The sequence below is a fragment of the Berghia stephanieae genome, chromosome 2 (assembly GCF_034508935.2).
Source record: "Berghia stephanieae isolate SIO BIC M18660-M18661 chromosome 2, UCSD_Bste_1.3, whole genome shotgun sequence".
In the NCBI taxonomy this organism is placed as follows: Eukaryota; Metazoa; Mollusca; class Gastropoda; order Nudibranchia; family Aeolidiidae; genus Berghia; species Berghia stephanieae.
This window is the reverse complement of record NC_088361.1, coordinates 125,028,131-125,041,225: the sequence shown is the minus strand read 5'-3', so window position 1 is coordinate 125,041,225 and position 13,095 is coordinate 125,028,131. Positions and strand designations below refer to the sequence as shown.

The following is a 13,095-nucleotide window of genomic DNA, read 5'->3' as shown; positions in this document are numbered from 1 at the left end:
AAAAAATTATCGACTTCAGGTCAAAAGCCAATCGGCCTTAAAATTCAAAGGAGTTAAGCAATGAGATTTTTGTTACGTTAACATTGTGTCAGCTGTAAGGACTACTCCACACGCTATCGTAATGAGCTCATGGATGAATGAGTACATATTTTACAGGCAGTGATTGAATTGATCGACACTCACGTAACGTGGAAATTCGCTCTTTGACATGCTTTGGGAATAATTATAGGATTGTGAATTGCATTGAGTGTTGAGAAACCTGTAATAAAGTAATCAAAATGTACATATTTAAGAGCCATCTCACGTAACATAACATAATATAAAATATGGTATAGGGCAAAATAGGATAAAATCCCTTGAATGCCCTTAATAATAATAGTAATGTCATAAATCTACTGATTAAAGAAAACAATAATGATACACGTGGTAAAGATAGTACTTCAACTTAAATGTACTCATGTGTGGTGTACAAACATATATCTTTCACCGTGACATGCAAAGCACACGTAGCTGGTTTCGCACGCACGCCACAATTTGTCCAAATTCATGTCATGGAATTAATATGCACTCACATTTTCATTGAAACCCTTTTCATAAAAAAAGAAAGTATTAGTTACATCGTTACTCATCTCCAATACATGAGCCTTCGTGAGAGCGAATAAATGATAATAATTACAGCTGCCAACGAGACACTTCAATTAATTGTTGCCGGATCTCGTAAATTTTCATGTACCATTGTCGTTTATTTGACGGCAAGCAGCTGTTAACACACTACAAGTGTTAGGACGTGATATATGCTATATTTATAATGACTGCGGTTACAGTTGTCAGATTACAGTGTGAGCTTCATGTCGTTTAGCCAGCCCACCATCGGCTTAATTTGAAAACAAAATAAGGAAATTGCTCTCAGCGATGTCTTTGATGACCCTGTTACTCAAAGAGCTACTCAGACACAAAAGTACACAATTCCTTGTAGAGTCGGGGGTTATTTATCTGATTCCTCTATTCCCCACTCCCACGATTGACTTTGTTTCTGAGTCTGTTAGATATGTTGGAAAGTACTTCCAATAGACTAGAATCTTACCATAAAGGTGGCACCTAATTCTTACACTGCATGCAATATTATGACGTTTTGCCCAAAAAAACCGCAAACTCTTTTCCCACTCATGAACCGTCTTTAAACCTCTGACCAGCCTCATCACGATGCAAAATCCTAACAATTCTCAGCGTCCTCCAGTTCATTACCACAAAGAGTGCAAGTGGGCGACGCCGCCAGACCCCACTGGCCCCATTAGTCATTAGACAGATCAGTGGCTGTATTGGCAGTCACCCAATTTCTCCTCCTCTTACTGGTGCAGAAACTGGGCAACTAATGCCCAGAGGAAAGGTCCCCGTCCCTATGCTCTTCCTATTCTACCTCCAACTCGTAACTGTGCATGTACCATTCCAACGTCAGGGAAGCAAAGTACAAAAGTGCTTCTGGGATTTGACTTTGGCGACTGTCCAGTAAATGCTGGAAATTGTTGGGAAGGGGGGGGGGGGGGTTAATGACATAGACATGATCGCATATTTGTGACCAATCGTCTCTAAAGATATGTCGAAGCTAATCCCATGAATAAAATTGAATCTAAAGCGTAAACTTGTAAAAGTTTAAATTCTAGAATCATTGAGGACAGTGGACAGGGATTCATTTCATTAAATTCTAAAAACACATTTTACGCAATTCTGATTATTCTTCAATCCGACCTAATACCACATTGGGGCGATGAGTACCAATTTATTTGTCACTCAAGTGTTGTAGTTTGTTTTCGAAATGTTTTTAAGAAGCGTTATGGTCAATGCCGTTCTTCGTCTTGATAAGACAATCAAAAACCATTAAATTTGGTAGGATCCATGTTCTCTCACTTTGCTATAGTTAGTTCGAAGTTGACGCCACTCAGGTCTTTGTTATTGATTTTTTTTTTGCCATCCGCAGTTATGAGCAATTCTCACTAAACTATATTAACCTGACTATAAACGATCATAGTTACACAAAGTTTAGTGTGTTGGTCCGTTAAACTTCCGGATGGCAATGTTGTGAACTCCCAAGCAAAGCGCATACTATCTATATTGTTGTTTCCCATATTATGATGTAGAAAAGAATTATAGAAAGATAGGTTTTCTTTGGTTAAACACTAATTAGAACTTGTGCCCAAATGTATCATCAAGCAAAGGAGAGGGTAAATTATGTCTGTTGGTTTTGTTTTGTTGGGTTTTCTTTGTTTGTTTGTTTGTTTTTGTTTTTGATTTGTTTTTGTTTTGTTTTTGCTTTGTTTTTTTTATTTTGGTTTGTTTTTTTTTTTTTTTTTTTTTTTTTTTTTTTTTTTTTTGTTTATTTATTTATTTCTTTCTTTATTTATTTATTTATTTATTTATTTATATTGTTGGTGTTGGGTTGGGATTTTTTTTCTTTTTCTTTTTTTTTTTTTTGGAGGGGGGGGGGGGGGGGTGTTTTTGTTTTTAATTTTTGTAGCTCTCATTTACTGCAATAGGCTTCAACGGTCGTGACGTCACTTTGCTCGTATTGACGCATAGTAACTTATTATTAACTGGTTCTAAACTATCGAAACAATGGCGGACACCCTTATGAAATACTTCTCCGACGAGCATAAACGTGTATCCAGCGGAGAAAAACATTATAAATCTGATCATGTTTTGACTTTTATACATTCTGATCACATGACATATGAAAAAGTTCTAGCCAGCATGAAGAATAAAAAAAATATCGATTTTCTTTGTTTAGAACCAAGCTGCTCGTTGCTGGACGAACGTAACATAACATCAGACTATTGAATCCAATTGCATTGTATTATATCATTTAGATCTTCAGACAGCTAACCTCTATAAGTCATAAATTCGACTGTTTTAATTTATCGACATTGAATTTTTACTATGAAAAGAGAGATCCGTCACGTCATGTCGGTTCTTCAGAAATTGTGGATTTGCGTCCTGGTGAGAACGTGCAGTACGTGCAGTTGGACATGAACACAGTATCACATGGACACATTATCACTACTGTTGTTGATTTGTTGAAAATGCATCATCATATTTCATGTGTCATCTTGACATCGGTGAAATGACACTCTTAATACATTTATTTACCGTGTGACCAAAAAATCAAGAGATAACAAGTTGGAACTTTTTTTTTTTTAATTTATTTTAATCTCATGGATCTAGATACTCCTCTAAAGATAAGATCGACATTTTCTCTTCTTTATAATAAGCATGTAGGTTGTTGTGTCCTTACCATTTTGTCAATAATGAAAACCTTTTGGTTTGATATAATAATAATTTGGAACTATAAATAGTCCAGAGTGTTGTACTTTTTTCACAAATGTTTATTTATTTTGGGTTTTTAAAAACTTATTTTGTTGTTGTTGTAGTTGTTGTTGTTGTTGTTGTTGTTGTTGTTGTTGTTGTTGTTTTGTTGTTGTTGTTGTTGTTGTTGTTGTTGTTGGGTTTTGTTGGTTTGTTAATGCTACATCGTTTTTTTATAACTGGGTGCAACAAATTTCGCAGGTCTAATAATCAAACGCAATACTCTTCAATAGTCGTAACATCACTTCCCTCGCAATGACGCATGGTAACTTAGTAACTGGCTCTAAACTATCAGAACAGGAGAGGAGGGTTGTTTTTGTTTTTAATTTTTATAGCTCTCATTTACTGCAATAGGCTTCAACGGTCGTGACGTCACTTCCCTCGTATTGACGCATAGTAACTTAGTAACTGGTTCTAAACTATCGAAACAAAGGCGGACACCCTTATGAAATATTTCTCCGACGAGCATAAAAGCGTATCTAGAGGAAAAAAAAACATTATAAATCTGATCATGTTTTGACTTTTACACATTCTGATCACAAGACATATGAAAAGTTCTAGCCAGCATGAAGAATAAAAAGTACATATTTTCTTTGTTTAGAACCACGATGGCCGCCGTTGCTGGGCGACGTGACATCAGACTATTGGATCCAATTACGGGCTTGATTTATCATTATTGTTCTTTAGAGCCATAAGGCCCATGGAACCGGAGTTAATCCTGTTTTCTATAGCGTGAAACAGACAATACCAATTACTTTCGATAGGACGCTAGTCTATTGCAAAGTACTTTACGTCAGATCTAATAGACCCAGCTACCCAATCACTGCTGGGTGGACAGAAGGTCTGAAAAAATATCTATCGCATCCGGGATCGATTTTGGTCCCTTTGCGTGAGAAGCGAGTGCTCTACCAACTGAGTTATTGTGACCCCTATTAACATTGTTGTATTAGACAATATATTGCGTTGGTTTGAGAGTATTCCCATTACAACAATAAGCCCACAATAATTTGGGTTATCAGACCTTTAAATCAGTACACACTGTTTTTGGTCCGTCATTTTAGCCAGCCAAACAGATTTGTTAACGTTTTATACGTGTTTGTTTTCTTTACTAGTCATAATCGGAGACATTTCCATTTGCGAAACTCGGAACTTCTTCCTAAGAAGAAGAGAAAGAAGAAGAAGAAGAAGAAGAAGAAGAAGAAGAAGAAGAAGAAGAAGAAGAAGAAGAAGAAGAAGAAGAAGAAGATGGTGATGGTGATGATGATGATGATGATGATGATGATGATGATGATGATGATGAGGAGGAGGAGGAGGAGGAGGAGGAGGAGGAGGAGGAGGAGGAGGAGGAGGAGGAGGAGGAGGAGGAGGGGAGGAGGCGATGGATGAGAAGGAGGAGGATGGAGGAGGAGGAAGAGAAGGAGGAGGAGGAGGATTATGATAAGAAGTGGAAGTGAAGTTTGATAAACCATTAATTCCTTTATGTTGACATAGGCGTGCGCCAGAGAGCATCGTGATTTCATTCAAAGCCATGTAAGGAATGTTAAATATCAATGGCATCATTTAACAAATTACTCGTATTTTTTAACCGAGAAGAAATGCTTCACTAATGTGTATGAATTGTCATTTTGTCCTCAAATAACAGTGATGAATAATATAACAACACTGGTGCAAAATTATTATTTGTTGACTACAAAATAATATCGTTTGACGGGGTAAAACATGATACAATGATGCAACAACAAAAAGAAATAGGAATTGATAACAAAGATAAAAGACTCATTCACAACTTATAATACACCCAGATTGTATGCATAACAACTTGGACCAATCCAATTCACAGTCTGTCTTGATAAAGAAGGGAGTTCGTCAAGGTTGTGTATCCTAGCCTGATCAGTTCAAAATCTGCCAAGATATCATAATGAGAGAAATTTATATTATTGCAGGCATCAAGGTTGAAGGGAATAATATACATAACATTCAATAATATACAGATGACACGGGACTGATAGTAACATCTGAAAGTATTTTTGAAAGATAATTGACAGGCTTTTAGAGAGGAGTGAAGATGTGAGGGTGGAAGTAAATATCAAAAAGACGGAATGCATGGTTTTAAGAAGTCAATGGTACTCGTGTCATATAAAAAAGCTGAAATGTGGGAACGTTTTTAAATAATGAATTATTCATCTTAACTACGCCACTAGCACATTATCTCATTCATTTGTAGTGTTTCATTCATCCTGTTTTGTTGATAAAAGAGAAACCCGAAACGTTCTTTTGATCTGCTTACATTCAATTTCACATTATTATTTATTTCTTCGAGCTTCGAGCAGCAACATTTACATTAAGCTTAAGTTGTGTGACTGTTTTAAGTGCTTCTCTCCTTTGTCATAATGACCACACTGTTCCTTGCACGATGTATTTATTATGTATAAGATAAGATAAGAATTACAAGTCTATTTTGTATTTTATATCTATTACGACAATGTTAAGGAACGAGAAACAAAAAACAACAAACAAAAACTGATTGTTAAACGCATCCTCTTCCTCCATTTCCCAATGATGATTATCATTCACATTTATTTATTTATATAATATTTACTTATCTTTTTCAGTTTGTTTGGGTCTAGTGTTAAAATGGTATAGAAGTTGTGACTAATAACCATAATATCACGACAGCTGGCTGAGGGATGAGCTTGCTTGCCAAGTAATAAATAGTATACAAGCTGTCTTTATGGTATGTATGTTTTCGGATTTTTTCGCCATTAAATAAATGACTAATAATTTTCCACGTAGATGCTTTTGACGATAATAATTTTTTTAAAAAAGTATGGCTACATTGGCTGACTTTGTTTTGTTATATTATGTTAATGGGTACTATTATCTAATAAAGGCAGCTTGTTTACAATGATAAGTCCACGGCTATCTTAATTGAATTATAGATTAGATAAGGCATATCTGTTTACTTCAGACCGTGAATAGTCCGACTGAACAAACGTCTGGACACGAGATATTGTCCTTGGTGTGGTTACATCATTCTATGGCCCCAAAGACCACAGCAAAATAAAAGAAAAAATTAATATCAGACTGAAACCCTGGAGAGCTTTTGGAGTTAAAAGGTTTCGTTGCGTGTGGTTATGTGGTCTAGTGGTATGACACTTGCTTTGGGATCGGAAGGACCTGGGTTCGAGCATCTCTCGGCGCATAGTTGAGTCCTTGGAAAAGGCTCTTTACTCACATTCTCTCACCGTACTCAGGTGTATAATGAATATCTGGCCGTTCAAAGCGTTGTCTCTGTCCGGAAAAAAAATGTAATATAGCCTAACAGGCGTCATGTCCCGTCCTATATGTAAAGTGTTGCTGTTGGCAAGCGCTTTGAGCACGTTTAGTGGATATCGCGCTATATAAAAGCTCAATTTTTTTTTTTTTGGTTTTCCAACTTCCCCAAATCGCTCCCATTCTATTGCAAGGGAATAATTTTCTCGCCAATTTATCTTTATTTTATTTTACTAGTGGAGAAATAACGGCTATGAACAGGCACTCATCTATTATTTGAATTATTATACTACTGTATTGAGTAAATTTTGAAATTAACATAGATCGAGACGAATCTTTTGAGCCATCCATAGTAAAATTGGTGCCTGTTACAAAGTGTATAGGTGCGCGCAAATGAATCTGGCATCAGGGTGGTCAGAAATTAAGGACCGGTCATTATGCTCTACAGGATAACCAAAATAACCATTTGAGTCAACGGGTGATAGAATTACCATTAAATTAAAAAAGGTTTGCAAGTTACTCGTATATCGTTTGATTTACCATTAATTCTGTAGGTGTTGGCAAAATTTTAACTTGGACTGTACGGAACAATATTAACCCCCAAACCTATTTTTTTAAAAGAATATATTAGATTTTATTCATTTACAGTCTAAACACATGAAGTGCAAAGATTATAAATATGTACCTACTAGCACAGGCATCGAATGACTTGTGATTTTTATTTTTAAATATGTCGGTGATGTTTTCTTTATTTATGAACTCAGGATGGGCTGTAAGCCAGATTAATAGTCTGGAAATAACAGCGAAGTCAGCAGCAAGTGCCAATGATCTGGACGGCGGCGACCCCTGTGGCTATCTGTGACAAACAAATACCAATCCCTCTCGTCCAATGATTTCCACATTACTTTTGCTAATCTACATCGAGTCAATCTGACATCATTTCGTAATGTAAAATATGAGAAAAAAAAATTTTTTTTCAATGGTCAGAAATAGAAAAGTTAAGCCTTTAATTAAAAATAAAAGTTTAAAAATAAAATTCACTGCTCACATGAACGTATTAAATTTGAATTTCACTACAAAAACAAGAATCCTACTCAATACCGTTTTTATTCGATTGGTTTTGTTTACACGCCCAAAATCCTGCCTATTACGATTAGACTTTATTCTTTTTCACATCCATCTATGTGAGTAACTTTTCATAAATCTATTTATTTATTTATTTATTTATTTATTTATTTATTTACTTACTTATATATCTATTTATTTATGTATTTATTTTTTCATCCATTTTTGAATGTCTCGATTCAGGGCATACTCATTCATTCATTTATATACTCAGTTGTGTGTTCATTGATAACTTTTTTTCACTGATTAAACCCTACACCTGATCTATATATATATATATATATATATATATATATATATATATATATATATATATATATATATATATATATATTATTCTTTTCACCAGCTCAATGCTTCAAATTAGAAAACCATAGCACCGCTTCAGGAACAAGGATTACTTCCTTTAAGATTTATCTTTTACTTGGGAATTTTCCAAGCAGTTCCCTTATAATGTGTCCGCGTTTCACAATCGAAGATTTCGATGTCAGATTAGGACGAAATTTTACTTTTTGAAATGTACCTCTTTACTCAACTCAATCATTTATATGATAAAGATCTGAAGTATTGTGTACGAAACGGCGCCAGACAAGGCAGAGAGATGGCCAATATAAAACATTTTATTGAGATGCGATAAGTACCCTCGTCCTCTGATAACATTATGCTGATTTCCTCTTGTAACCCTGATGACGAGAGAGAGAAAATCAATAAATCAGGAATGAATAGCAATGTTTACTTACTATGGTAAAGCACGATGAGAATGAGATGGAAATTGCAAAATGTCAACATAATAATACAGAAAAATGTCCTCGGAGTTTGAAGAAACATGACTATACAGCTTGAAGGGGACAGCGTGGCTCAGCGATAAGGTCTTTGCTTCGAACCCGGAAGGTACCGAGTTCGATCACCCGGCGCTGTGTGGCCTTGAGAAAGTCATCTAACCCTAGCTCAATTTTCGGCGCTGCACTGCGGCTGACGCCTGGGTTATTCTATTCTTCCCTTGAAATAGACCCTAGAGTAAAATTTCCCCTATGGTATGAATAAAGGGAATTAAAAAAAAATTTAATATTTTATTTTATGAAAAATAGCATAAGATAAGATAAAAATGAACTAAATATTTCACACGGATCATAATTTGGGGCTTTAAAAACTTGTGCCCGCCAGCAACTAGCTTTTGAGGCAATGATTCTCATTTTGATTCATTAAATGTTACGATACACTTGTCTTGCGGGATTTAATTCACTTTGATGAGATCAGCATTCCTTTGCGATGTGATGGAACGAAAAAGAAAATAAAAGAGAGAAAAAATGAACGATAAAGATTGACTCTCTTGCTTAGAGCTCTAGGGATGAATTCGAACATGTTTACAATACAATTCTTTAGAAATAAAAAGGAATTTGATTGAGGAATGTCTTATAGAGTGTTTGGATAGTTGTACTCTCTCTCTCTCTCTCTCTCTCTCTCTCTCTCTCTCTCTCTCTCTCTCTCTCTCTCTCTCTCTCTCTCTAATCCCCCCTCTTTCTCTCTCTCTCTCTCTCTCTCTCTCTCTCTCTCTCTCTCTCTCTCTCTCTCTCAAATTCTCTAAATCTGAATATTCTAAACGTATCCCAAGTTTCTACTTTATTCAAAACTTTGCAAATATAAAAAGAAATGGCGTCATTATGATGATGACGTTTATAGTAACCATAGAACCTTTTATCACAAACGCACAAAGCCACGTCATGGTAATGGATATCGTGTGACGTACCAATGCCCATCGGCCATTACAGACCCTCTAAATAATGTCACGTAATGAAGACGCCTTCCCCTTCAGGGCCAAGTTAGAGAAAATAAAGATAAATAATGAAGTTGAGGAAGATTAGTGGGAAGTAAGGTAAGTAAGCACTATTCTGTCATGACAAAGCGCCATTTTAATATTTTGGTTAAAACCAATTCTTACTCCATTGATCGGCCAATTACTAATAAAATAACCCCCCCCCCCCCACAAATGTCAAGCATTGGAGACCTCTTTGAAGTCCTGGATCTCGGAATTGGTGACAATTTGGTTGGTCCTTTTGGTCGATCGATAGTGATGCTATGCGTTTAGTAAAATGATCACAAAATAGCCAGCTGGATGTAACTTTACAACACACAAAACTATGTAAAACCTGTAACGTTTGTAGTCTGGGTTGATATAATTTAATGAGAGCTTATCAGTAAAAATGGCTGTCTAAAAGCAATGGTTAGGAACTGAGCGACATCATTTTCGTTCCATCAATAATATCATGAAGCAAAATTATTTTGAAAAAGGCATGTTGTCAGTGGTCGGGAGACTGTGATACCTTTACTGAACGTTCTTTCTCCCTTAGGATATTTTTATGCGTTCATTGATAAATTATGAGAGTGAAAAAGAATTAATACTTTGATTTATATACCTTTATTGCTACTCGTATCAGGCTAAAAAAATTATGTTCTTATTGTACAAATTAATAACCTTTTAGTTTCAGCTTGCTCTAATATTTCTTCATTAGTTTTCTTCTCTGTCCATGAGATTCTTAACATCCTTCTAAGAAACCAAATGTCTGCTGCCTCCAGTTTCTTTCTAATGTCTTCTGTAATTGTCCAGCTTTCACGGCCATATAATAATACTGACCATACATAGGCCTTCAAAACCCTCTGTTTTGTTGTCATTCAGATATTGTGGTTTTTAAAAATTAAATAATACAATTGCTTATATTGAATAAAACCCCACTAAGTTCATAGTTCTAATCATCTTAATTCTAAATTTACTATTCGTGAATCTGATCATACTGACATAACACTGATTTTAGATGGTAGACCACATATCTATGTATACAAATTTCAAGGACGTGTCATAATTTAAACAAGAATCAAAAGGTCGACCTTAACCATATCATAGACATGACAAGATGGCCAACGAAGAGGAATTTCCCGTGGGTCGATCAGCTGCTATTACTGTGTCATACCAGAAGTGGCTCTTTTCGTTTGATGAATAGGAAGATAGGACTATCAATACACTCTTCTTGTCTGATGATTAGTTAAGCGCTATTTTCCCACTCCTCGATTCCAAATTATGCGACTTTTTCAATAGATATTTCTCACAGGTTGACTTATATTTACAATACCAACATGCTTCATACATGTTGCATTTATAAATGCAACAAACGAGCTGCGAATGATAGTAGTCGAAAATTCTATAGTAAAGATCAAACGAGGGAAGTGTTAAAATATCAGTATCGCTGCTGTATCGTATCGTATTGATATCGAAAAGTTCTGATATCGCCCAACAATAGTGTAAAAACAAGGCAGAAGTAACTTCGGAATGTTGACTGAAAACAGCTTATTTTTATTTTCTATAAAATAAATACTTTATGTTATTTCGTGAAAATTATTATTTCGAAAAATCACACATACCATACAAATATAAAACTTTTAAAATTGACATGCTTAAAAGTCTGCAATACAAAGGGGCGCGTCCATCCTTCCACGGGAATTTTTAAATCTATTTTTATACTAATTTAGCGTTTATAATGGAAAAGTGGTGTGAATGTTATAAGCCTAAAGTTAACTATTATCATTGAGATGAAGGTTTATATCATAACAACATTTATGATTGCAAAAATCGAAAAGACTTCGGAGAGTATTTTATAGAGAATTAAGAGATGTCTAAGATAAACACTTGGGGTTTAGACCCAGTAATCCATTAAAATGGAAATGGCTCTGCTCATGGCGGAAGTTATCGTATTTTAACAAACGAAAAGAAGACCACGCCCACTTTGTTTAAGGTCCTTTCTTTTATCTCCATTATCTTAACTCACACCTGATATGAAATTTTACCTAACCCTAGCCCGAAATGTAATGTTATAAAGTATTAATTATTTATGACCTTGATTTTGAACGCGTCTTGAGTCAGAAGTAGGTGTATATTTCGTTGACAAGAGAGATACAATGCTGATTTCGACACAACTGTCGCGCGCGTGAGTCACCGAGTTATCATTCTATTTACAAAACAAAACAAAAAAAAACAAAAAAAACTGCACTGCGGCTGATGGCTGGGTTATGTCAGTTTCCCTTTATAACAAATCCTGAATAAAGATTTCCGTTTGGAGATTAATCTAGTTTTAGTTTTATCTCTATTTATCTCTATTTATTTTCTCTATTTATCTCTAAGCTAATCCAAAAATAATGAGTAAAAGATTTGTCAACTGAGCCCTATAGAGCCAAAAGGTCCATGGACCCGGTATTGTTCACGATTTATATATAGCATTAAACTGACAACAGCAATTACTTACTACTCTTTGGATAGAAACTTAGTCTATAGCAAAGTACTTTCCAACAGAAAACTTTATGGAAAACGATTTTTATACGTGTATGTCATCGGGTCCTAGGCTCGATTCCTCTGACCCAATTAGATGTCTAGTCATTCCATGTTCGTGTCCGTGCTTGCCTCTAATTCTAATCCTCAGCGACACAATGCTAAATAAAGCAAACAAAAAGATACATCAAGAAGACATTATTCTAAAAGTGCAGAATACCTCAGCTTTTGTCAGATACTGTATTAGATATCAACTAATTTTACTAATCTATCTTTCAGTGAAAAAGCTGAAAAAGCGTGTTTGAAACAGAATTTGACAAAACAAAGAAAAATACCCAAAAAAAAATTAATTTAAACATTTTTTAAAAACTCAGTCTGGTGATTTTTTAGGGACGCTTTTATTTTTTTTAAATTTTATTCCATTTTTTTTTTTGTCTGGTACTGTTTCATACAAACTTTTCCAGACCTTTATCTTACACCAGTGCAGCTCACTAATTTGCCACGTCTATCTTTTATAAGAGCTCCCTCTCGCTATTTTTTTTTCACTTTGTCCTTTCATATTCTAATCATAAACAATACAGTTACGTAATATTGAATAAATGACCTTTGTGTTACACATGAATATTATAACGCAATGCCTCCATGTTAAAATATTATAATATTGACAAGACAACGAGTACTACTTGTAATGTGATGTGGAAACTCGACCCTAATCCACGATAAATTAAAAAAAAATTAATACAATGTTACACGCTGTGACCATGTGTTGCGCATGAAATATGAACCAGACAGGAAATCAGCTGCCGTGTACTAGCCTATTTATTTATGTGTACTTTTAGGGCTTGTTATCCAGAGACTAATGACGTGTGTAGATATGGGTAGATATGAGTATGGGTATGAGGATTAATATTGTCACGTCTATGTAGGAGGGTGGCAAGTAGGAGGAGACAGATAGGAGTCAGATAGTTTCCCCATAGACTAGTGTCTGGTGCCACTTTTATTTTTCCCCTTTATAGTCGAGTATT

The 13,095-nt window shown here is 35.1% G+C and overlaps 1 protein-coding gene across 1 annotated transcript in view; it reads left to right on the top strand.

Annotated features, from left to right (window-relative positions):
* The window catches only part of LOC144966524 (DNA replication complex GINS protein SLD5-like), a 140,554-nt gene extending 132,847 nt beyond the window's left edge, over window positions 1-7,707 (top strand). The window contains exons 7-8 of the transcript XR_013644230.1: window positions 5,970-6,091; window positions 7,395-7,707. The gene's annotated coding sequence lies outside the window, so the exon portion shown is untranslated. The remainder of the gene's footprint in view (window positions 1-5,969; window positions 6,092-7,394) is intronic.
* The last annotated feature ends 5,388 nt before the right edge of the window (window positions 7,708-13,095 follow it).